Raw genomic sequence first — 25,693 nt, forward strand, 5'->3', positions numbered from 1 at the left:
TGCCCTTGCTGGATCAGCACTGAGGTGTCCCTGTTGTCCTTAGACCCCTCCTTTTCTCTCTCCAGATCTTGTAGCATCCTTTCCTGTGGTCTCTCCCTATCAGTGGTCTTGGTGGAGGACACTGGCCAACATCCTCTGAGAAAGCTTTCCAGGGAGGTATGCTTTTGAGATTTGGCTTATCCAAAATGTCTCCCCTCTCCCACTTTCATCCTTACTCTTGTTAATTAAGGATTAAGTGTATAGATCTCATTTAGAAATCATTTTCCCTCAAAATCTTGAAGAGGTTGCTCCCTAATGTCTAGGTTTTTATGGGAAACATTTTCTCAATGAAAGTTCTTAGTATCTTGGTATCAAGAATTGTGATTGGTCTTTTTTTCTCATTTTTCTAGGCACGCAGCAACCATCTCAATCTACAAACGTAGGTTTTCCAGTTTATGGAAGATTTCTTGAATTATCTTTGACATCCTTCCCTTTTTCTCTTGGTCAAATTCTCATTCTCAAATTTTGTCCTTCAGGAGTGATCCCCTGATTTCCTTACCTTTTCCTCTTTGTTTTCTGTGTCTTGACTTTTCTATTCCCTTTTCTGGTGCATTTCCTCAGCTTTGCTTTACAACCATTTTTACTGAATTCAAAAGTAATTTTTGGGCTGGGGTCGTGGTTCAGTGGTAGAGCGCTTGCCTGGCATGTGTGAGGCACTGGGTTCAATCCTCAGCACCACATAAAAATAAATAAATAAAAATAAAAGTCTATCAACAGTTAAAAAAAATAATTGTCAAATGGCTAATGCATTCCTTAAAATTAAAAAGATAATATTGGGAAGGCTTCCAGTTCCTGCACCAGCCATCATAGCCCTCCTCAGGCATGAGAGGTAATAATCTGTGCGGGGTGTGGTGATACTACTCTTTAAAAAGTGGGGATTACCCTCTTTTAAAATCATGGATGAGAATGTACTTTACATACAGTTATGCACCTTGCTTTTTTCATGTAACCATGTCTTAAGACCCCTTCCACATAGGTAAGGTTTTTCCTGTAGATTGGTCTTATTTTAAACACAGCCGCCTGATATCTTTTTAATAGATATTCCATATTTGTTTAATCAGTTTCCTATTGATCTTACTAAATTCAACAGTGCCACAGGGATAGCTTGCACATATATTTTGTCCACATGTAATGGCATGTGGGATGAATGTGGAATCACCAAGTGAAAGGCTATGGCTATATGTACTTGTAATAGATTTTGCTATGAACGTCTTCCATAGAAACTGTGCTCATATGTGCTCCTACCAGCAAGGTACAGAAATACCTGTTTGTATCTGTGCCAACACAGTGTGTTATGAAATTTTTAATCTGGCAATCTGTGAAGAATGATGTCTCAAGTGGTTTTAGTTTGAATTTCTTTTGGGGAGGTTGAGTATCTTTTCCTGACACCTCCTGTGGAGGAGTCATTCATATTTACCTTTCTATACACTGTTCACATCCTTTGCTATTGGGTTGTTAGGTATTGAGTTGTATCACTTTATATATAGAAAGGAAATAAGTCTGTTATCTATGATTAAAAGTTAGGGTTGTTCCCTGTTGCTGATTTTTTTTTTTTTTTTTTTCATTTTGGTTCTGGGGCTTAAACCCAGGAGAGCTTTACCAAAGAACTACACCTCCCTGCCCCAGTTCCTTTTACTTTCTATTTTGAGACAGGATCTTGCTAAATTGCCCAAGCTGGCCTTGAATTTGAAATCTTCCTATCTCGGCCTCCCAAGTTGCTGGGATTCTAGGTGTGCGCCACCATGCTTGGCTTACTATTCACCTTTTAACTGGGATTACACTGTATTTTTACATGCAGATGAATTTATTAGTTGTTTACAACATTTAATCCGAAGACCTTAGAATAAAGAGAAAAGAGGCCTTCCCACATTAACCATTTTGCTTTTCATTTGCCCAAGGTTCTTCTGATACTTCTATGATTTTAGTTCCATGTTCTGTTCCGTTTCTTGGTGGCTGGGGTTGAACCCAGGGCCTAGCACGTTACTGCTAAGTTATAACCCCAGCCCTGTTTTCAGCTTTTCATATTTAAATTATTTATCCTTCCTGAATTTATTTTAGTAAGTATGGATCCCAGTTTACTTTTTGTTTTCAGAAGGCTGTTGGTTTTCCTAACTACATATTTAAGAAACCATTTTTCCTCTTTGACAGGAAGCACTACGTCCAGGCCCCACATGAATTTGCGCCCATATCTTGACTTTTCTAGTATTTGTGCTTTAGTTATTAACACTCTTCCAGTTAAGAATACTTTTATATTGGGGAAATCAGGTTTATTTTAGATATTTTACCGTTGTTGATAGCCGTCAAGTCTACAGTGGCATTTAAAAATGAACCATGTGGGCTGGGGTTGTGGCTCAGTGGTAGAGTGCTCGCCTAGCACATGTGAGGCCCAGGGTTCGATCCTCAGCACCACATAAAAAATAAACTAATAAAATAAATGCACTTAAAAAAAATGAATCATGCAACTTTTAAAGAAAATGATCAGGATATTATGTAATTCAAAAGAAGTATAGTGACATAGGCTGGTAAAATTTCCCTTGGGGATTGAATCCTGGGCCTTGTACAAGCTAGGCAAGCATTCTACCACTGAGCTGCCGCATCCCCAGTTTTTTATTTTTAGAAGGGGTCTCTCTAAATTTCCAAGACTGGCCTTGAACTTGTACATTCCTGTGGGACCATAGGCATAGCCATTGCAGCCCACCAAGGTTTGCATTTCTTTCCTCTTCCCTCCCATGAGAGGGAAATAAGTTGTTACAGCAAAAGTAAGAAGTATTTATTCCCTTTGGAATCAAGATTGGCTTATAATTCAGAACATTGAAACCTCGGGGAGGGAAAAAAGATTTTTCTGTGAAAAGCTTTTATTTGCCTGAGTTGGAGAAGAGACTGTACGAAGCAGAGACCGTTTCAGTCTGAACCGTGGTAGCCTTTTGGTTTCTCCACAGTGTTTGAAATAGCCCATAAAATGGAAAGAACCAGCACCATTGGTACTATGTGCCTGTCGGCATCTGTGAGCTAGACACTGTTGCCTTATGTCGTGGTATCGGAAGAGGACTTGCTGAGATGCCCATCTTGTTACCAGACGGCATGCCTGTGAGGGAGGCGGTTCCAAAACTCTTCTCCTCCAGGTGATAGTTTCAAACAGTAACCGAATATCAACACAGACCACAGAGCTATTCTGGAGTAGTTAAAATGATTGATGGATACCCTGAGCCCCTGTGGTCAGCCTCACTTTGGACCACTTTAGAGGGGAATTGGACTCTACTTAGGCATACACTGATAGAATGTATACAGTAGCTCAGCAGCGTTCTTTTTTTTTTTTTTTTTTTTTAGCTTTTTAAAATTTTTGGTACTGGGGATTGAACTCCTCAGGGGCACTCGACCACTGAGCCACATCCCCAGCTTTATTTTGTATTTTATTTAGAAACAGCATCTCACTGAGTTGCTTAGTGTCTCACTGTTGCTGGGGCTGGTTTTGAACTTGTAATCCTCCTGCCTCAGCCTCCCCAGCTGCTGGGAAAACAAGCACGCACCACTACGCCTAGGAGCTTTTATTTTAACTATTTTAAACATTTTTAAGTATACAGTTTGGTGATGTGACGTATATCCACATTGTTCTGCAACCATCACCACCTTACATCACCAAACCTTTCTCCTCATCTTAAGCAGAAACTCTGTACCCATTAAACACGTCTCACTCCCCCTTCTAGCCAGACCCTGTAACCACCATTCTATGTCTGTTTTAGTATGTTTAGGTATGCAGTTGATGCTCAAAAACTTAACATTTCATATATGAAAAATCTTACCAAGCAACTTGACCTGAGTATCTTGTGGACTGTTGAAGCCTTATCCTGAGACCAAAATAGCCTTCATTTGTTTTGATTCGTCTTAAAAGTGGGTGAAACTAAGTTTATTATAGAGCAATGCACTTCTAGATTTCTGGAGTGTGGGTCAAAATCTTAAAGTAGCATCTCGGTCAACCTTGTTTTTCTTATCTCTTGGACAGAGAAATGTACTTGCTGTTGTGGTATAATCAACCTTGTGTGCACAGCTGCAGGAGGGAGCAGGGAGGTGGTAAGCTCAGAGGCTGGGTGACTTGTGGAAGATAATGGGGCATCTGGCACCATGCATGTCACTGCTGGTCAGAACAGTTTTGGAACTGGATTTTTTTTTTTTTTTTTCCAGCAATGGGGACTCTTTTGAAGACGAAGGTCCTTTTGAATATTTGCATCTCTTTGAAGTCAGCACCATGGAGATAATTGTGACTTATTGCTAATCAGAGGCAAAGCTCTCTCTGTGTGTAGGTGGGTGGGGGGGTCTCTTACCCAAGAACAAAGGTTGTTGGGGAGAAAAAAGGAGATAATCATTTATTTTGCCAATAAAATTTGTTGAACCCCAAGGCGGGCAGTTTGGAGGAGTTGCAGCTGGTTTTAGAATTTGTAGTTCATCGCATTTATGTCATAGAAGTTAATGTTGGATTAAGAGCATCAGTTTAGGTTCAATCTTTAGATCTGGTGATTTGTGACTTCAGGCATGTTTACCTTTTATAAACCTCAGTTTTTTCATCTGAAGAATGGACATAAAGAATATTTGTCACTGGGCTCTTTCTAAGCAACAAATGAGATAATGCGCAATGTATTTAAAGTATGTGATATAGCCTGAATATTTAACTAATGAAACCTCTTCTGCCGTTGGACAAAGCATATGAAGTAGAAAATTTATACATATTATGTATATGTGTATACATACACATGTATAAATAAATTTTCCTCCTGTTCCAGAGTACTATTAAGATCATCTGATTCTGAATATCCAACTTATTTGAATCCCAGTGTTTGAGTGTCTAAACTGTGCTTGTTGAAGGTGACACTGCTTGGCTAGAAGCCAAGGATTAGAGAGCTGGCCAGTCAAAACTGTAGTGGACAGACTGAATGAGACTGATGGAAAGGTCAAGGGAGCTTTGAACAGTTCCTACACATCATGATTTTCTCTTAGAGAAATAGATTGGAATTTGCTTCCAGTAGTAAGTTCATTATCTAATTGTCTCCAAGCCAAGCCTCCCCTTTCTTATGTTTATGGAAAGTAAAAGGAGATCTCAAGACACCTCATTCTTTTAGGAGGATCTGGAGATTCACCAGCTGATACTCCCAGATTCCACAGATCAGGGTTGAGATAAGGAGAATAATACAAATCACCGGGGCCCAGTTTTCCACTTGCAGTCCAGTTTTCCACTTGTGTTTTTATCCACAGACACAAGCAGAGATTTGCAGCTTGGGGAGTAGGGAAAAATGAGTAGGCAGAGGTAAGAGCCAATTCTGTTGTCTAATGCATCCAAATAATGCATCTGCTTTGTAGCTGCCTGTCTTGGTTCACTCGGAAAGGGCATTGAGTAATAGTAGGAGTGAGAAGAATGAGCCTTTAGACCAACCCAACTTGTGGAAATGCAGAAAATGTAATGCAGAAATGTACGGTCTTCCAGTTTATGCATCAAAAACAATGGATTTGTTGGAAGAACTTTTTTGAAAGACAAGATTGTGCTCAGTGGGTACATGTGCCTGGGTCTCAAAAATCTGTGCCTTAATCACATTGCGCTGGGGAGGCTGTGGATTTCACTATCCAGAGAAAGATGTGTGAGATGTGGTGTCTTCTTAGGTACTAGGAGATTTTCTTGGGAGAAAAAGCAGGAGAAGCTGCTCCTAAGCAGAAAAGGCTGTGTGGGCAATATGGACATGCCAGGAGCATGCTAAAGAGTGGTTTAATTATCCCCCACTTGGTTTTATCTTAATCATTCCTAGGATGGTTTCCCCCTCTTATTTACACACTGGCTTGCTGGCTGACATTTACTCTTGACTGTTGATCCTTGGAATGAACTACCATCCTTCATAGTCAAGGTACAGATGCAAAGAGACAGAAAGGTTCAAATGCTTCCAGTACTTTCTTCCCCTGACACATTTCTCCCAGAAACTTTGAATAACAAAACTAAAAAAAAATTTAGGAAAAGAAAAATCATCATTCTTATGTAGAACATTCTATGAGTGTCTATAAAATTTTGCTTTGCCTTGCCTGTGGAGAACAGTTGTCCTGAGTCGTACATTTTAATTCCATGGGTGGAGAAGCCTAGAGGCTGGGGAGAGGGGTGGCTGAGGTAGGAAGCCAGGCCAGAGAATTGAAAAGGATGTCTTTCTTTGAGGTTGCCCCGTCACTCCTCCTGCCTGCTCTGTGACCATGGGGCCCACTGCTTCACTTCCTGTCCAAGTTGGCACAGACAGTGACACAGTGACTCTGCCCAGTATTCTCTAACTGCACTTGGCAAGCTTCCCGTAATAGAGTCCCCCAGAGAAACAACTTGGCCTCCTTTTCTTCCTGCTGCTTTGGGTATGTGTCCCTTGCATTTTGGAAGGGCCCCATTGAGTCCCCAGACCTCACCTTTGATATACTTTGCACTGATTTGCCGAGTATCCTGTTTGCCTGTTTCTTTTATGCTTAGGCTTTGAGTCTTCCCTAGAGGAAGCGTATCACGTTTTTTCCTGGGGACAGGGGAGAGAAGGAAGGATACATTCCTATCTATTAATTTTCTCCTCTATACTAGTCAGGAAAATAACTCACATTTTTGAGGGTCCACTCTAAGAGCTTGGAGTTTTTTATTCGTGACCATTCTCCCTGAGTGAGATTTGGAGGGGTCATTGTACTTGGGTCACATAGCTAGGATGTAATAACATTCCAAGGGAAATCACTTTACCCATTAAGTGGCACAGACTTTATAGCAAAACTGCTAAGAGAATGAGTTGTTAGGTAATCAATTTGGGGGCTTCACTTTTTTTTTAGTGCATAGGAAGTAGCACGTTGCCCGTGGAATCATGGTATTCTGTTCTTGACAAATATTTCCTTTGAGTCCTCACAGCCTTTAATGTCCAAGTTTCTAGTAACAGATCTGTTCAAGGCAATTTAGACTTTCTACCATGTTCCCCCCAAATTCTTCAGACTCCACTTACTGCCCAATTCCAAAGCCACTTCCACAGTTCTTTAGTGTTTCTTACTACATCACCCATATCCACATACCAAAGTCTGTTTTAGTTTCCTATCCCTGCTGTAAGAGAACCCTAAAATTCAATGCTAGAGATAAATTTATGATATTGCAATTGTGCAGGTCAGAAGTTCAACATAGGTCTCACTGAATAAAATTAAGGGGTTGGCAGGGCTGGTTCCTTCTGAAGTTCTAGAAGAAAATCTTTCCTTTTCCCAGCTTCTAGAGGCCGCCTGCATTGCTTGTCCTGTGATGCCTCCATTTTCAAAGCCACCAGTGATAACTAGAATCTCTTTACACATAAAATTTCTTCTGCTATCCCATCTCCCTCCCTCCCCTCCCTGCTTTGAATGATTCATGGTGACATTGGGCCCATGTGGATGATCTAGAAAAAAAATCATCCCATCTCAAACTCCTTAATCTTAATTCCATCTCCAGAGTCACTTTTGTCCTGTACATGACATGTTCACAGGTTTGGGAATCAGTTGGGCATCTTCAGGTGGTGGTTTTCTGCCTATCCACAAGGTAGCATGTAAAATACATAACACAGTTAACTCTCTGGTCTTATTTTGCCAATGGCACCCAGATAGGTGGAACCTGAAGTTTCTAATATAGGCGTTTTATTCAGGGTACAGCTGTTCCATCTGTCTGGCAGCATGCACCTTGCAGGACAGGTGTGAGGTTAGCAAGAGCTGGTGGAAGAGTTGAAGTGCCCTCCTTCCCTCCTTTAGTGAAAAGAAATGAGAAAGAGATGCTGGAAGCCTACTTGAACTATGACAATCCTCCTCACTGTGAATTCCGGAACTAAATCTAAAACATCAACAAACATCCTTTCTTAACTGAAATACTAGTGCTAATATAAAGTTGAATTACCTCCTAAAGAGGTCCTTCCCCTTTGAAGACAAAACTAAGCTTCATTGCCATTTGATTCTCTATTCTTTTTTTTTTAATATTTATTTTTTAGTTGTAGTTAGACACAATACCTTTATTTGTGTTTATGTGGTGCTGAGGATCCAACCCAGTGCCTCATGCGTGCAAGGCGAGTGCTCTACCGCAAAGCCACAACCGCAACTCATGATTCTCTCTTCTTTTGTGGAAAAATTGGACCCCTCTGTGGCATTTGGTATGCAACTGAGCAGGGGCTCCGTGGGTGGACAGCCTCCCTCCCCAGAACACCTGGAATTTGATACCAGTTCCTATCTGAGAGCTGGTTAGCCTGTTGGGCCCTCACAAGTTAAATCTTGTCTCAGGAAATGATTTGCAAGATGATCAAAGCACAGATAGGGTAAATTAATTTTCCACAAACCACAGGTTTGGGAGAATATAAACATTATCTCTTACATTTGCCAATATCCTCAATGAAGGAGTAATTTTTGAGGCTTTTTTTAAAGATTATAATTCTTTGATTCGTGTTTTAATATGTTGAAAAAGAACTCTGAAACTTGTACTGAACTAAAGTAAAACAAGGTCCTGAAATAATGCTAGATTATTTTAGCAACTGTCTCATTTAGAGAAGTGGTGCTCAGCAGCATGAGAGGGGGAGTATCCCCCCCCCCCCCACTGGACTTGAGCAGGTCTGGAGGTATTTTTGATGATCATCATGAATCAGGAGGTGCTACTGCCTTAGGAAACTAGAGGCTGTAGATGCTGCTGCACGTCCTACAACACCCAAGATACCCCACAACAGAATTAAAGACGAGATGTCCCTGGGCTGAGATTGAGGGACCTTGAATAGAGGAGAAGACTTTGTTTTTCATTATTTGAATGTCTCTTAATACTACTCCTGGATTAAATTTTTCTGAGGATGCAGGTGTATTCCATTATTTTCTCACTCATTCCAGCAGTATGCCTAAAGTGGGCTCAAATGTCTGTTTGGTTACTTACCCTCACCCTTGTTAAGATGGGCCCCAAAGCCCAGAGAGGTCAGGATGGAACTACCTCATTCGGCAAATTAGCCCCAAGTCGGAGCATTGAATCACGGTTCCTATCAGACCAGGCATCATCTCTGAAGTCTCTGGAAAATCCCCATCCCTCCATTCCTCAGCTGCTTTCTCAAGGCAGTCCCCACCCCTGCCAAAGTTCTCCGCCAGGGAGACCTCCTTCAGCTGTGTGCATGTCCAAAAGCTTTGAGAGATGGAGATGAGCCAGAAACCATTTGGGGTCTGTCTCCCATGGTGTCCTGTCCAACACTGGGCTACCGTGACCCCCGCTTTCCCACGCTGCCCACCAACGGCTTAATAGGGCTAGGTCAGTTCCACATGGGAGACAGGTTGGGGCAAGTCTTTGTCAGACTCCATCTGCTTATGCAAGATAGGGTTTGGACTGCTGTATGAGCATTGTAGACTTTCTCCTTGCTATCCAGGTGTGTCCTGCCACCTGGACCTCCAGCTCCTCCGAACTTTCCAGAGCCCTGCACCAAGCTTTCCTTCTGTCCATCTTCCCTGGAGGAGCCTGAGCCAAGTGTGACTCAGGAAGCTTTTCAGCACTACCCCTGGGTTCAGCCCGCCACTTTCTTTCTCGACTACAGCAAACACCATCTCCACCATCTTAGCCTAGAGAATCAGCCTGAGGGGGCTGGGAGAAAATATTGACCCAGTGAGCAAGGAACAGCTTCTAGCCAGAAACCCCTGTCCTGAGAGCCCACCTTTCTTCATCTTTCCCTCCGTTTTACATTGCTAATAATGGATGTTAATCTTGAATCCTTCAGCATCTCTTCCATTGAATTAGAATGGCTTTCTCATAGTTTATTTTAGAAAGATGTTCAATATACTAAAGCAAACCAAAAAAAAAAAAAAAGATGTTATCATTTTTATCCCCTTTCCTTGTAGCAGAGGTACTGAGGGCAGCATTGACAAACAAAGGGCACAATCAGCCTGGTTGGGACAATGGAAAGCATACAGGCTTTGGACTTCTCTCAGCCTGTGCTTGCTTATCTGTAAAATAGCGGTCATAATAGCACCCACCTTGGGATGCTTATGAGTATTGAAGAAAGATGGAATTGCCAAGTAATAAGGGCTCAATAAATGTTGTCTTTTCCCAGGCAGCTGAACAGGACACTGTATATAAGGACCTAGGACCCTGCTTTTTATTAAAAAAAAAAAAAAAAAAATCATAAGGCAACCTTATGCATTCTGGGGTTGTTTTCAGCTCTCCAGGAAGGAGAAAGGAATTTATAACTTTTCAGTAAAAAGGTTACTCCATGACCGACAAAGCAATCTCAAATAGCTAAGAGGCATGTTAGACCTCAGGCTAGAGCTATTTTTAAACCAAAGTTGACAGCAGCTAGTTCAAGTTGGAACATTCCTGACTTAATTACAGATACCTGCAAAAATTCCCTCAAACAGGTGGGTTTCAGCACTTTGGTATTGTTTGACAAAAAACTTTTTTTGTTGTTGTTTATTTGAATGTTGGCTTAGACATGAGAATAGGAGTCAGATTTGGGTTTGAATTTTTCTCGAATGGGATCTGATCCTCAGTCTTTCCATGTGTAAAATGGAAACAATGCTCCCTCAAAGCATGGTTAAAAGTATCAAATTAAGACATAAGGATAGGCTGGGGGTGTGTAGCTCGAAGGTAGAGCGCTTGTTGGGCTTGCAGGAGGCACTCAAGGACCTGGGTTTCGCCCCCAGCACCCCAAAAATGCAAAAATGAAGGAAAAAAAATTGTAAGACATCTGATATAGGACAGTGAAGACCTGATAAATGCTCCCTGATAATGTCACTGGTTGAAATGTTCTAGTTTTTAGATGTCATGGACATTTTTCTCAAGATTGTTCAGGGTATTCTGTGGTTCTATACAAATTTAGGGCTTTTTTTTTTTTCCTATTTATTTGAAAAACATTATTTGCCTTTTGGTTGGGATTGCATTGAATCTATATATAGCTTTAGGTACTATGGACGTTTTAATGATATTCTAATGCTTGAATCTGGGGTCTTTCATTTATTTGTATCTTTTTCAGTTTTTATAAATTACAGTTTTGGTTCTACAAATCTTCTGCCTTGGTCAAATTTATTTTGATGCTGTTGTAATAAGCGATATTATTTTCTTGATTTCCTTTGGGATAGTTCATTGTTAGTGTGTAGAAATGCAAAAATTTGTGTGTGTTGCTTTTATATTCTGTAACTACTGTAAATTCATTTCTTAGTTCTAATAGTTTTTGGAGTCATTAGGGTTTTCTATAGGTAGGACTGTCATCTGCAAACAGACAATGTAACTTCTAATTTGGTGTCTTGTCTTGTCCAATTATTCTGGCTAAGACTTTCCTAATTATATTGAACAGAACTAATAAAGGAGGATCTCCTTGTCCAGTTCCTGATTTTAGAGGAAAAACTTTGACTTTCTACCACTGAGTGTATTAATTGTGAGCTAGTTGTATAGAGCCTTTATTACTTTGAACTACATCCTTCTGTGCTTAACTTATTGAGTTTTTAATCATAAAAGGATGTTGTGCTGGACGCACACCTGTAATCCCAGCCACTCAGGAGGAGACTGAGACAGGAGGATCACGAATTCAAAGCCAGCCTCTGCAATGGCAAGGTGCTAAACAACACAGTGAGACCTTTCTCTAAATAAAATACAAAAATGTGCTGGGGATGTGACTCAGTGGTCGGGTGCTCCTGAATTTAATCTCAGGTTCCCCCCCCCCCAAAAAAAAAAGGATGTTGTGCTTTTTCAAATCCTTTTTTTTTTTTTTTTTTTGCATCTACCAAAATGACCATAAGATTTTTATCCTTTATTCTGTTAATGTAGTATATCACATATTCATGTTGAACCATTTTTGCATCCCAGGGATCCTGTTTGATCTTGTTAATATGCTGTTCAATTTGATTTGTTAGGATTTTTGCATCAATGTTCATCAGAATTGTTGGCTTGTAATTTTCGTTCTTGTGGTATCCCTTTGTGGCTTTAGTGTCAGGGTAGGTAATGCTGGTCTTCTACGGTGAGTTTGGAAGTGTTCTTTACATTTTTTGGGGGGGGATGGGGAAAGAGCTTGAGAAGCATTGGCTTAATTCTTTTGATGTTTGGTAGAACTGTGAAATCCTTCAGTGTTGGGCGTTTTGATGAGAGACTTTATTACATATTTCTTTTTTTTTTTTTTTTGTACTGGGATTGAACCCAGCAGTGCTAAACCACTGAACCACATCCCCAGACCTTTTAATTTTTTATTTTGACAGGTCTTGTTAAGTTGCTGAGGCTGGTTTTGAACTTTTGATCCTCCTGCCTCGGCCTCCCGAGCTGCTGGCATTACAGGCATGCACCACTACACCTTGCTGCATCCTTTTAATCATTATTCAGATTTTCTATTCATGATTTAGGCTTCTTAGGTTGTATGTTTCTAGGGATTTCTCTACTTTTTTTAGGCTGTTCAATTTGTTGGCATACAAAAATGGGTTGGGGATGTGGCTCAGTGGTCAAGTGCCCCTGAGTTCAATCCCAAGTACCCACCCCCCAAAAAAGGATGTTGTGTTTCTTAGTAGTTTCTTAAAATCCTTTTTATTTTTGTGGTATCACTTGTAATGGCTCCTACTCTATAATTTTATTTATTTGAATTTTCTTAGTTTATCTAGTTAAAGGTTTGTCAATTTTGTCTTTTTGAAAAGTTTCATAGACTTATGTTTTTCTAGTCTCTGTTTTATTTCTACTGATTTTTATAATGTCCTTTCTTTTAAGTTAGGGCTGTTTTTTTCTTCTTCCAGTTACTTGTAATATGAACTTAAGATGATTATTTCTGGTCTTCTCTTTGAATGTAGGAGTTTACCATTGTAACCTTGTGTCATAGAACTGCTTTTCCTATATCACATAAATTTAGTATGTTAAGTAAAATAAAGCTAGGAGCATCGTGCTACCTGATTTCAAAGTATACTATAAAACTGTGGTAATCAAAACAGCATGGTACTGGCATAAAAACAAATATACAGATCAAAGGAACAGAATTGAGAGCCCAGAAATATATCTGCTTACTTGTAATCAATTGATCTTTGATAGAGGTGCCAAGTATAGAGAATGGGGAAGGGACAGTTTCTTTAATGGATGGCCTTGGGGAAACTGTCTATAGGCAGAATGAAAGAAATCAGATATGACCATATGCAAAACTCAAAATTTCAAAAATTTAAAAGGAAAACCTAAAACACTGTAATATTTTGGGGGTTTTTTTTGGGGGGGGAGGGGTGGGTACTGGGGATTGAACCCAGGGATGCTCTTTCACTGATCCACATCCCAAGCCCTTTTGATTTTTTATATTGAGACAGGGTCTCACTAAAGTTGCTTAGGGCATCACTAAGTTGCCCAGGCTGATCTTGAACTTGTGATCCTCCCGCCTCAGCCTCCCAAGTCGATGATATTACAGGCATAAATCACCAAGCCTGGCTTTATTAAACTTTTTGAAGAGTAAAGAGTTTTTTGACATTTACCTGGGCTATTATTATTATTATTATTATTATTATTATTATTATTATTATTATTATTATTATTATTGGATGGGACCTCAAACAAAGTGCAGGCGATAAAAGCAAACAAGTCAGATTGCTACGAAACTAAAAAGCTCTGTGCAGCAAAGGAAACGGCAGGAAAGAGCTTACAGAAGGGGAGGAAGTATTTGCAAACTGTACGTCAGGCTAATATCCCAATTATATAAGCAACCCAAACACTTCCATGGCAAAGAAACAACCGATTTAAAAATGGGCAAATGACCTGAATAGACGTTTCTTAACACATACAAATGGTTGACAGGTATATGAAAACAATGCTCCACGTTCTTGAGCATCGGGAATTGCAAATCAAACCTACAGTGAGATAACACACCATGCTCAACAGGATAGCCACTGTCTAAAACCAGAAAACAGCCTGTTGGCAAGGATGTGGAGAAATTGGAATTTTTGTACTCTGTTGCTGGGAATGTAAATGAGTACAGCCATATGGAAAACAGTGTAGAAATTCCTCAACAAAACAAAACCACTGTCTCATGAGCCAGCCATCCCATTACTGGGTACATATCCAAAGAAATCTAAGTCAATAAGTCAGAGATCTCTGTACTCCCATATTCACTGTAGCCAAGGTATGGACTCTAAATACAATGAATGGTGTCTAAATTCAGCCTAAGAAGGAAATTTTATAATTTTAAAAAATGAGTGAACCTGAAGAACATTATATTGAATGAAATAAGCCAGGCATAGAAATAGACAAATACCACATTATCCCACTTAAATGGAATCTAAGTCAAATTAAGAAGCAGAGACAGAATGTTATGCTAGGGGTTCATGGTGGAGGGATTTGGGAAATGTTGGTCAAAGGATGCTAAGTTGTTAGAAGGAATAGATAGTTAATGTGTACTTACAGAATTAAGACATTCACCACAAAAAGGATAGTATGTGGAGTAATAGATGTGTTAATTAACTTGACTTGTCATTTTGCAAATGTATGCCTATCAAAACATTGTGTTGTAAATATATTGATTTTTATTTGCTAACTATCTTTATAAACTGGTAAATAGCTATTCTGTTGGGTGTTTTTTTTAAAAGTGTCATATTCTGAAGTGCCATTAGAGGTAATAAGAAGTTTTCATCCAGCCTAACAGTTTTTCTGTACAGCTGAATGTATGTTGAGAAAATTGATGTTTGGAAAACTTCCAGTACTGCCTTTTGCTTGCTCTTTCATGGAGAGTAAACAAACCTAAGATTTGTTCTCATTCCACCGAAGAATGACTGTTCCATTTCCCGGTATTTCCTGCCATCACTCCCCGATCTACTGCCACCAGAAAACTAGCAAGGGACAGTTTATGAAAATTTTCATAGGAAAAAAACACCATAAATCCTACTGATTTAAAAAGAATTGATTGTACTGCTGGGCTTGGTGACACATCTGTAATCCCAGTGGTCCAGGAGGCTGAGGCAGGAGGATTTCAAGTTCAAAGCCAGCCTCAGCAACTTAGTGAGGCTCTAGACAACTTAGCAAGACCATGTCTCCAAATAAAAATATAGAAAAAAAAGCTGAGGACGTGGCTCATTGGTTAGGTGCCCCTGGGGTTCAATCCCTGGTAATCCCCCCCACACACACACACACAAAAAAAGGTAGGTTGATACAAGATGGCAGTATGTGACATTTCCTGAGTTAATTTCTATTCTTGTCAATTTGCCCCTTACCATTTTCAAAATCTTGAGTCCAAATCCTGGGCTTTTCTCCACACTATCTCTATTGAATTCTGATAATTTCTCAATTTTATGTTCACTCGCTACCAATTTTCTCGGGCTTCATTTATTTTCATTTGTTCACACATTGCTTAATAAATTCAGATGGAATGTTGCTCGCCCAAAATGCTGAGACCAGGACTGGGGTTGTAGCTCAGCGGCAGAGTACTCACCTAATGCGTTCTAGGCCCTCAGCACTGCATAAAAAATAAAGGTATTATGTCCAAACACAACTAAAAAATGAATATTAAAAAAAAATGCTAGAGACCAGAAGTATTTTGGATTTTGGATTTGTTCAGTCTTGAAATATTTACAAATACCTAATGTGAGATATCTTGGGGATGGTGTCCAAGTCCAAACAGACTTCATTATGTGGCACATAATACACCTTAACTGTGTAGCCAGAGGGTTATTTTATATGGTATTTTCAGTGTTCCTCTTGGGTGAAGTGACTGCAACCTGTCACAGGAGGTCAGGTGTGGAATTTTCCACCTGTGGTGTCATGTCTGTGCTTAAGTTACCAATTTTGGAACATTTCGTATTTCAAGGTTTTGGATTAGGGATGCTCAACCTATTAAACAGCTCCTGTTGTATTATTTCCCTACCTTGAGGTAATTCTTGGGGGCTCATTCTGTTGTCATATGTATTTCGATATCATTGTAGCATCTGGTACAAGAGGGCATTCTATAGTGTTGGTACTTAATATAGTCATTATTGAGGAGCCACCACAACAAATTTGAGGATAGCAATTGATGGAGTGACCACCCAACACCCGGTGGAGGAATAAGTGAGGTTGAAGCCGGCAGGTGACAAAAAGAGATGGAGTATGTTTCGTTGGAGATTTAGGCAGACAGGCAGAGTAAGAGCTCGGGGCGGGGGTGGGGGGGGTGGGGAAACAACCCTGAGAACACAAGTGGGAGATGGTGGCGGGAGTTGCAGCTGAAGCCTCGTGGGTGAAGTGAAGTTAGCCAGGTCAAGCGGTAGACTTGGGGAAGAGGATATTCCAGAGAGAGGAGAGCCTCCTGTGTTCAGAACCAAAAAGAACTTAATTTGTGATTTCAACTTGGAGAGTGCAGTTGACTGTGTTTGGGTGTGGGGGGTTCAAAAAGGGCCTAGTACACCATGTGAAGACATTTTGAACTTGATCTCAAGGGAAGCAGGCCAGTCATTGACAAATTTTAAGTTGATGAGTGGTGTGACTAGAAGTTCCAGGTTGGGAGCATATCTAGCTTGGGTCTGTGAGGATACCTTGCAAACTGAGGCACCTGTAATAATACTCAGGTGAGAGAAATTGTAACTTTGATAGGGCAAGGGGCTAGGGAAGGTGAACATATTTGAATTTTAGGAGTAGGATCTCTCTGAAATGATTGAATGGGGAGAAGAAAGAGTCAAGTTCAGTGAGCGAGTGCCCAGATTTCTGGAAGGACCCAGCTGCTGCTCAGTGAGAGGAAGCCCTGGAGGTTTGTGAGGGGGGGTAATGAGCTCATTTGTGGCCAGATTGAGTTCCAGTGTCTTCAGTTCATCCAAAGGGACATATCCATTGAAACTCTGCGTTTACAGTTAAGGAAGAGCTGAGTCTCTCATACAGATGTGAGCTGCAGCTAAGAGGTACTAAGATCACCTGGTTGGGTTTAGGCAGAACCCTGAAGAGGAACCTTCCAAGAAGACTGAGGATGAGTGGCCAGAGGGGTTGGAGGAGACCTGCAGGAGCATTTCTGGGAGGGAATGATTCAGCAGTGCTAGATCTTGCAGAGTAATATAATTAAATTGCTTCTACTGGATTTGGCAAGAAGAGTTTTAAAGGCTTGATTACTGCTGAGTCTAGGAATGAGAAGGAGGTGGATTACTTCTTCCTGCCTGTATGGGGTCCTTCTGGATAAGTGCAGTCCCTGAGTGTCTGGCATGTGAGTGGACAGTGGATGGAACTTCAGCTCCCATATCCCATTTTAGCTGGGTGCACTTGTTCGCCATGCATACTGCACCCCTTTTACATGGTAGCCCAGGGTTGATCATTGTTCTCTACCCAGGGCGGTTTTCCCCCCCTTGGGATATTGAGAATGTCTGACCACATTTTTCTTAAAATTGAGCCAGGCAGGGTGCATGCTACTGTTCTGGCAGGGTTGGGAGGCCATGGATGTTTTTAAACACCCTAGAGTGTACAGGACAGTGCCCCCTACCCCAAAAAATAATTCTCCAACTCTAGAGGTCAGCTGTGTAAAGGTTGAGAAACCCTGCTATAAATGAACCTTTGAAGATATCTGGCCACAAAATGAGGGTAAGCCAATCAATAAATGGGCAAAGGAACTGAATAGACACTTAACAGAAGAAATTCAATTGATCAACAAAGTATGAAAAAGTGTTCGACATCTCTAGCAATTAGAGGTATGCAAGTCAAAACTACGTGGAGATTCCATCTCACCCCAGTCATAATGGCAATTATCAAGAATACAAGTAACAATAAATGTTGGTGAGGATGTGGGGGAAAATGTTCACTTATACAGTGCTTAGTGGAGCTGCAAATTGGTGCAACCACTCAGGAAAGGAGTGTGGAGGTTCCTCAAATAACCTGAAATGGAACTACCATTTGACCCAGTTATCACAGTCCTTGGTATTTACCCAAAGGATGTAAAAATCGGCAACTACAATGATGCAGCCACATCAGTGTTTATAGGAGCTCAATTCATAATAGCTAAGCTATGGAACCAACCTAGGTGCCCTTTAAAAGATCAATGGATAAAGAGAATGTGGTAGATATACAGCAAGGAATATTATTCAGCCATAAAGAATGAAATTATGTCATTTGCTGGCAAATGGATGGAACTGGAGACTATCATGCTAAATGAAATAAGCCAATGACTGAATGTTCTCTGATAGATGGATGCTAACTCACAATAAGTGTGTGTGTGTGTGTGATGGGGTAGAAATTCACTGGATTAAATTTACTGGGTTGGATAAAGGGGAATGAAGGGAAGGGAAGAAGGATGGGAATAGGAAAGACAGAATGAATCAGACATAACTTTTCTATGTTCACACGTGACTACATGAGCAGTGTAACTCAACAAGTACAACTACAAAAATGGGAATTTATACTCCATGTGTCTGCTATGTCAAAATAAATGCTGCAGTCATGTATAACTTAACAGAACATTTTTTTTTTTAAAGACTGATAACTGGAGCTGTTCCTGAGAACAGGGTCCTCAGATTACTCTGCTGCAATCTTATTGGCTTGTGGCAGTTTTTATCTTCCCTCTCCTGTCTCTGTTGGAGCTCTTCAGCTGTTTAATCTCCTTTAGCTGTTTTCACTACTTTCCTCACCCCTGTAAATATGTAATGCAAAGTAATCTTGTATCCTTGTTTCTGTTTCCTGATACATTGTAGACTATTTAAAATACAGATGTCTTACATCAGGAAATTCTGCTTTGGCAACCAGGAGACCTTGCTTTGGTTGATCTGAAGTAGCCCATAATTCATTGCCAGTTTGATAAAACCTTAATGCATAGTCAGTCAGCCCATCCTGCCAGGCTTGGAAAAGACAGGAAGTATTCCTTGTCTTTGGAAGCAAACCTTGCTTCTGGCTTTGAGAAGAAAGACAGTACAGGTGGTTCTCACCAGATAGGGTTGCAGTAGCGCTCTCAGCATTTTGGGAACAAATCAAGTCATTATCTCAACACCGTCAAAACTGTGTTCCCAGATCAGTTGTTATTTGAAACATTTGGGGCTGATGTGGAGAAGAAGAATTAATTAGCATCTCCCTCTCCCAGTGTCCGTTTTCAGTCTTCTCAAATTGCAGCATGAGAATCCCTTAGACATGCCGGCTGCTCATTTGATAGTCTGTTTTGCTTGGTACAAAAGGTTGCTGGCTAAATTTTGTGAGTCCCACTAACGTGAGGCTGACACTGTCTTGGGTCCAATGAACAATAAGATATACTGTAACATTTCATCAATGGGGAAGACCTTGAATTCACAGAACAGTCTTGGAAAGCTCTGGGTAAGTTTGAAATTCTGGGTGCCTTTTCTGTTTTCAGGATTGTTTTACCCTGTAAAATGTAGTGTGTAAATCTAAACCCCTTAAAAGAATGAAAACAAACTTGAAAATTATGGTTTGGCAAGAATATGTGCAAGACAGTGAGAACATGTGGGACAAGAACAGGAAGTGTCTTAATTTAAAAATGGTGGGGGCAGGGGATGGATTAAAATGAGCTGCCGGCCTTGTTGAATGCCTGGCCTTGGTTGTGGGTACATTCTTTCTGAATTAATTACTGTGTACATATTTATTATAGGCCTCTATTAAGTCATCTCCCATACAGTTTAAAAGATTTCTCTTCCTGCATCATGAGTACCATTCAACAAGTGATAAAAGCATCTATTTCTGTAGTACACTAGCCCATGCTATGACGGGAGAAAGTGGTGGTGGATGGGAAGTTTTAGGCTGAAGAACGTGGATGTAAAATCTTTCCATTTATGGCAGAGCTGTTGATCATGTACTTAAGAACCAGGGGAAGGTGTTGGTCAGAGGATATGTAGCATTAGATAAGGATTTCAAGAGGTTTTTGTACAGCAAGGTAACTATAGTTAATGAGCATATACTGTATTCCTGAAAACTAAAGAAAATGGACATTATATTCTCCCTCACAAAAATGATAGCTCTGTGAGGTTAGGCACCTGGAAGTTAGCTATATTTAACCATTTCCTCAATCTATATATACTTCAGACCATTTTGTCCACTATAAAAAATACACAATAGTTATCTGTCCATTTAAGCAAAATAAATTTTAAAAAACCTTAATTATCTAACAGTCTTTGTTTTTTGTTTTTTCTTTAGTGAGGACTGCTGGAAATGTTGATGTTGAGCCTGTTTCTTAACTTCTTCATCCCATGAAATCCACAACTATGATAGCACATTTTCTCTGGTTAAGGAACTATTTCTCATGCATTTTTAAATTTTGGCTGAATGCATCTATTATGAGCATTAAAAGTTATTTAATTCCTTGAGAAAAATATTCATGAATAAATATTTAAAGGAAAGTAATTAAGATAATGCTAAGCCTTAATATCAGCAGTCATTGTCAACTGAATTGCAGGCCCCCACTGCAAGTGGTTTTGAGGGTTTTTCCTCAGTTCAGACAACCCTTACAAGGTGATTTTTTAGGGATATGTCCCAGCTCTGTTTTATTAAGAGGGCTTTCCAAATGTTTGCTACTAACAGATAGGGATCCCTGGTGTCCCTGCTTCAAGTAAACTCTGTACTTAATAGGCTTTTTGTTGTTGTTGTCACTGGAGTAGGATTATATGCCATTTTATTTATTTATTTATGGTACTAGAGATTGAACCCAGGGAAGGGTGCCTAACCACTGGGCCACACCCCTCCCCCGCCCTTTTTATTTCATGTGAGGCTGGCCTTGAACTTGAGCTGCTGGGATTAAAGGCATGTACCACCAAATATTATATAAAAAATATATATTTTTTGAGCTCTATAGTTAAACAGAGAAGTTGAGTTCATCCCAATAAACTTTTACATGCATGGAGTTTGATTTCAGTTCATGAGCTCCCCTTTTCCCTCCCCTTTTTCTTCCCATCCTCCCTCTCCTCAACTGTTCTCCTTGTGCTAGACTTCCTTTTGCTTGACTGTTTGTATATATTTGATTTTTTTTTCTTTGTACCTAGGCATAAGGGTGCAGTTCCTTGTGGGATATTTATGCACATAACATAATTTTTTAAGAATGTGTTCTGCATTGCCTCCTCTTACCAATCCCTCTACTCTGCCTCTTGATCTTCTTCCACACGACTGGTCCTCCATATGTCTTTATGATATTCTGTCCTTCCCTCTCCACTTATTTTACTCTAGCTTCCACCTATGAGAACATTTGACCTTGAGTTTGACTCTGGCTTATTTCACTTAGCATCGTATTCTCCATTTCCATTCATTTGCTAGTAAACTTCAGATTTAAGGCTTTTAAACCCTTAGCAGCACGTATAGACACCCCTTTGTGCTTTCCAGGTCTATTTAGCAGTTAGTAGTAGGGATATTTGCCAAGAATGTTTGAGAAGTGAATGCAAACAAGTTTATACTTATTTGCACAAACAATATTCATGACTTTCGTGAAAAAAAAATCCAATAAGTGTTATGAGTAAATTTCTATAATCAACTTACCCCCCAAACACACTGTATATTTATATGGATATATATGCATAGAAAAATATGAAAGGATAGACCAAAACATTAGCAATAGCAATGTTCTCTGGAAATTGTGATATTTTTCTAATCAGGATTTTAAAGTTTTTTTTTTTCTTAGAGTGAGAGAGAGGAGAGAGAGAGAGAGAGAATTTTTAATATTTATTTTTTAGTTCTCGGCGGACACAACATCTTTGTTGGTATGTGGTGCTGAGGATGGAACCCGGGCCGCACGCATGCCAGGCGAGCGTGCTACCGCTTGAGCCACATCCCCAGCCCCTTAAAGTTTTTTTTTTTTTTTTTTGAATTTTTAATATTTATTTTTTAGTTCTTGGCAGACACAACATCTTTGTTGGTACGTGGTGCTGAGGATCGAACCCGGGCCGCATGCATGCCAGAGGAGAGCGCTACCGCCTGAGCCACATTCCCAGCCCCTTAAAGTTTTTTTAATGATCTTATATTTATGCAATAAAGATAAAGGAGGAAATTAAGTACAAATGAGTAAATGGTAGAAATTTAATAATCTGGTTGAATTGTTAAGTTTATAAAGATAAAGTAGTATAAAGTTAATATTTCATTTTATTCTATCAATAATTCCAAAGAAATGAGACATTATTACCCTATATACATGTGTGATTATTATACTACCAGTATGACTCTGCACCATGTTCAGCCAGAGGAAGGAGAAGTTGTGTTCCATTGGTAGAATATTTAAAAATGCATTCTATTGTCATGTATAAGTAATTAGAACAAATTAAAAAATAAAAGTAAAAATATAATAATTCTGGCTGGGGCTGGGGCTCAGTGGCATAATACCTGTCTAGCATGTATGAGGCGCTAGGTTCGATCTTAGCACTGCATACAAAATAAATAAAGGTATACTGTCCATCTACAACTACAAAAATAAAAATAATAATAATTCCAAGAATTTTTTTTCTTATTCTACTTATAAATAGAGGGAAAGGGAGGATATGTGAATTTTTTTCTTTCTAATTTTATTTCTTTCTGTCTCCTCCTTTTTGATAGTTCTTCTAGGTTTCTTGTTGAAAACGGTCTCTGTTGAGTGCAGAGTACCCTGTCAGGACCTTCTGCAGAACTTCTCTGCAGCCTTCTGTAGTAGGTAGACTGCTTGCAGGTGCCTTGCCAGACAGTGTCCACTGGGCAAAGTACACTTAGTAAGCTGTGATGGAGCCTCAGTTCTCCTGGCTGACTTGGTTCAAGTCAATGGTCAAGTAGTTGTTCGTGGCAGGATCCAACTAAACCGATGGAGGAAAGTCCACAGCATTTTAAGATGGAGCCTTTTTACGTTTAGCTATTCTGGTTCCTTCTGAATAGAAGACTGGGTATCCTGAGAAAGGACTGCTTTTTTCCTTCCTTTTCCTCTTCCAGCTCTAACAGCTCTCTCAACACACAGCTTGAGGTAAGAGCAACCTGGCTTCAAGCACAGGCTGCCTAGTGGGGCTGAACCGAAGTCACCCCATCCTCCCTCTATCCCAGCCACCTGGCCCCTTTGTTCTTTCTTTTCCTTGTTCTCTGGGGGGTAGTGACTCCATGTCACAGGAACTGGGAAGCTGGGAATAAATCCCTGCACAGGTGGCTGGCTATTGTCTCTTTGGAGGAAGCAGGCGCAGTTCTTCCAGGGACAGCTTCCAGAGGGTAAGATGATCCTTATCTGGGGCTAGGGGATGGCAAGTGCAAAGTGTTAGGTCAGAATGTTCCCCAGGAAAATATGCAAAGTAGGTTGAACAGTAGAGAGAACTTCCTGCATGGATTTTGATCTTTTTTTTTTTTTCTCTACATAACTGAGGCTTTTCATGTGTGCAGTGTCAGCAGTCTCAATACCACTTGATTGGATGTAGGATAATCAGAATCATGAGTGCCTGTCTGAAAAAACACACACCCCTCTCTCTGTAGATTAAGCAGACTTAATCTGTGGCAGGTTTCTCCCAGGTTGAAATTTTTAGTATTGTTTTGGATATTGGTAATTCTAAAAAGAAGGTTTGATTTTTTTTTTCTTCTGGTTTTATAAAAGCTGTTACTCATTACAAAAAGAAACCATGTATTACTTAACAGAGCTAGCCACTCCTTTCTCTCCACCTTCATATCTAGACTTGATTGCAGATCTTCAACAGCGCACGCCTTTAGGTTAAGCAGCAAAAACAGATAGGCCTTATTCTCAAAACCACATGGGAAATTATCTCAGAAGCAGGAGGCAGTGGCAGCCTGAGGAGACATACAAACCCTGGGCTCTAGCTCTGTTGAGTTGTGGGAGGGAAGGGGTTAATTAGGAACAAGAGGCCCAGCTCTCTTCTCTTCCTAACTCTTCTGTTTTAGCCTGTTTGTGGAGCTGGGGACTAAACCCAGGGCATTGTGCATGTGAGGCCAGCACTCTACCAACTGAGCTATATCCTCAGCACCACCCCACCCCACCCCCAACTTATATTTTAAACTTTATTTAACTCTTTTCCTTTCCCCAGACTCTGGAGTAATTTCCTAGTTCTAGCATTTCCTCCAAGGTAGTGTAGCTTTAAATCTTGCCCTCTTTTTGCAGTGTTGTCATGCCTGCATTATTTTTTGGTACTGGAGCTTGACCCAGGGGCACTTGACCACTGAGCCACATCCCCAGCCCCCACCCCCCCCCCCTTTTTTTTTTTCTTTTTTTACATTTTATTTAGAGACGGGGTCTTGCTGCATTGCTTAGGTCACTAAATTGTTGAGGCCTGGCTTTAAACTCTATTCTCCTGCCTTGGCCTCCGGAGCTGCTGGGTTTATATGGTGGGCCACTGCACCCAGCTGTGCCTCACTTCTTGAAAGAAGATGAGTGGGAGAGAGTAAGGGAAAACTGGAGAAAGAGAGGGGAGGCCAGGGAAGAAAGGCAAGATGGGAAATTGAAAATGAAGAACAAGACGGGATGCAGGGGGATGGCAACTCTCAGTGTCACCAGGATTATGGTAATAATCCCAGGCTACCCTCCTCCTGGCCCCAGGGTTTTCCCAATACAGTAAACAGAAAAATAAGGCAAGAAGAATGAGAGCAAGTACAAAACAGAAAAATTTTCTTTTTTACCTAGATTGTCCAGATGGGACATAGTTAGCCATGATATTTAATACCAGATTCAATATACAAGGTTATTGGGTTTTATAGGCATGCTTCCCAGAGTTTTAATCTGAAGTTTGTTCACTTAAATTCAGAGGGTTCAGTTTTTAAGACTTTTTTTTTTCCTTTTAAATGGATTTAAAATTCATCAGGGTACTTTTTACATACATTCACGTAATAGTGTGATCTTGCCTAAGTAAGTCTCAGTGTTTTGTAGTTACAAGCAAGGTCATATGAAGAGTTCAGTCATTGTGCCTTAGCTTATTTCCCTTGACTGACTTTGCTCCCCAGCAGGTCTCACTTCTTCCTTTCACATAATCTATTAATAGTCCAGGTGTTTCAGAGGATTTGTGATTTTCTCATCCAGGCACAGAGAGCCCTCTGTTCCTCCACGCTCTCTCCTGTCTGTCACTGTTGAGGAAGCTGCTTGGCAGCAGCTCTGGCTCTGCCTGATGCAGTTGCTGTAGCACTTCTGGCCCAGAGGCACCAGCGGTTCCCAGGGTGGGGCTCAAGAGGAGAGGATGACAGAGGTAAGCTCCGGTAGATCAGTGGTTAGCAGATACCATCCAAAGTGGGCACCACGTCAGCTGCTGGCCCTGTCAAGTGAACAGAATTTATTATCTTACACCTCAGAGATGACATCCTCCTCAATTCCTGGTAGCACTTTCTAGATGGCTAACCAAATTGTTGACCTCCTCAAAGACTGTGTGTGTGTGTGTGTGTGTGTGTGTGTGTGTGTGTGTGTGTATATGTATGTATATGAGAGGGGGGGTAGGGAGGGAGGGAGGGGGAGGGGGGGAGGGAGGGAGGGGGAGGCAGGGAGGGAGGGGGAGGGAGGGGGAGAGAGGGAGAGCAAGCGACGCTGATCTAATGATTGCTGTGTTAGTATAAGTTGTTTTTTTTTGGGGGGGGGGCTCGGTGTATCAGGGATTGAACTTGACCACTGAGCCACATCCCCAGCCCTATTTTGTATTTTATTTAGAGACAGGGTCTCACTGAATTCCTTAGCATCTTGCTTTTGCTGAGGCTGACTCTATCCTCCTGACTCATCCTCCTGAGCTGCTGGGATTACAAGCATGTGCCACCGCATCCAGCTAACTTTTTGTTTTTATGTTTTTGTCTTAGAATGATTCTGATCCAGCTACATAATTTAGTTCATTTTATAGTTCCATATAAGGCATAATG

At 40.6% G+C, this 25,693-nt stretch overlaps 1 protein-coding gene across 7 annotated transcripts in view; it reads left to right on the forward strand.

Annotated features, from left to right (window-relative positions):
- Kank1 (KN motif and ankyrin repeat domains 1) overlaps positions 1–25,693 on the forward strand; it is a 196,710-nt gene that overhangs the window by 20,078 nt on the left and 150,939 nt on the right. Inside the window, exon 2 of one of the 7 annotated variants that reach the window (XM_078047573.1) lies at positions 390–418. The exons of the other annotated variants lie outside the window; for them this stretch is intronic. The gene's annotated coding sequence lies outside the window, so the exon portion shown is untranslated. The remainder of the gene's footprint in view (positions 1–389; positions 419–25,693) is intronic. 7 annotated transcript variants of the gene reach the window in all.

Source organism: Ictidomys tridecemlineatus, chromosome 4, assembly GCF_052094955.1.
Source record: "Ictidomys tridecemlineatus isolate mIctTri1 chromosome 4, mIctTri1.hap1, whole genome shotgun sequence".
NCBI lineage: Eukaryota > Metazoa > Chordata > Mammalia > Rodentia > Sciuridae > Ictidomys > Ictidomys tridecemlineatus.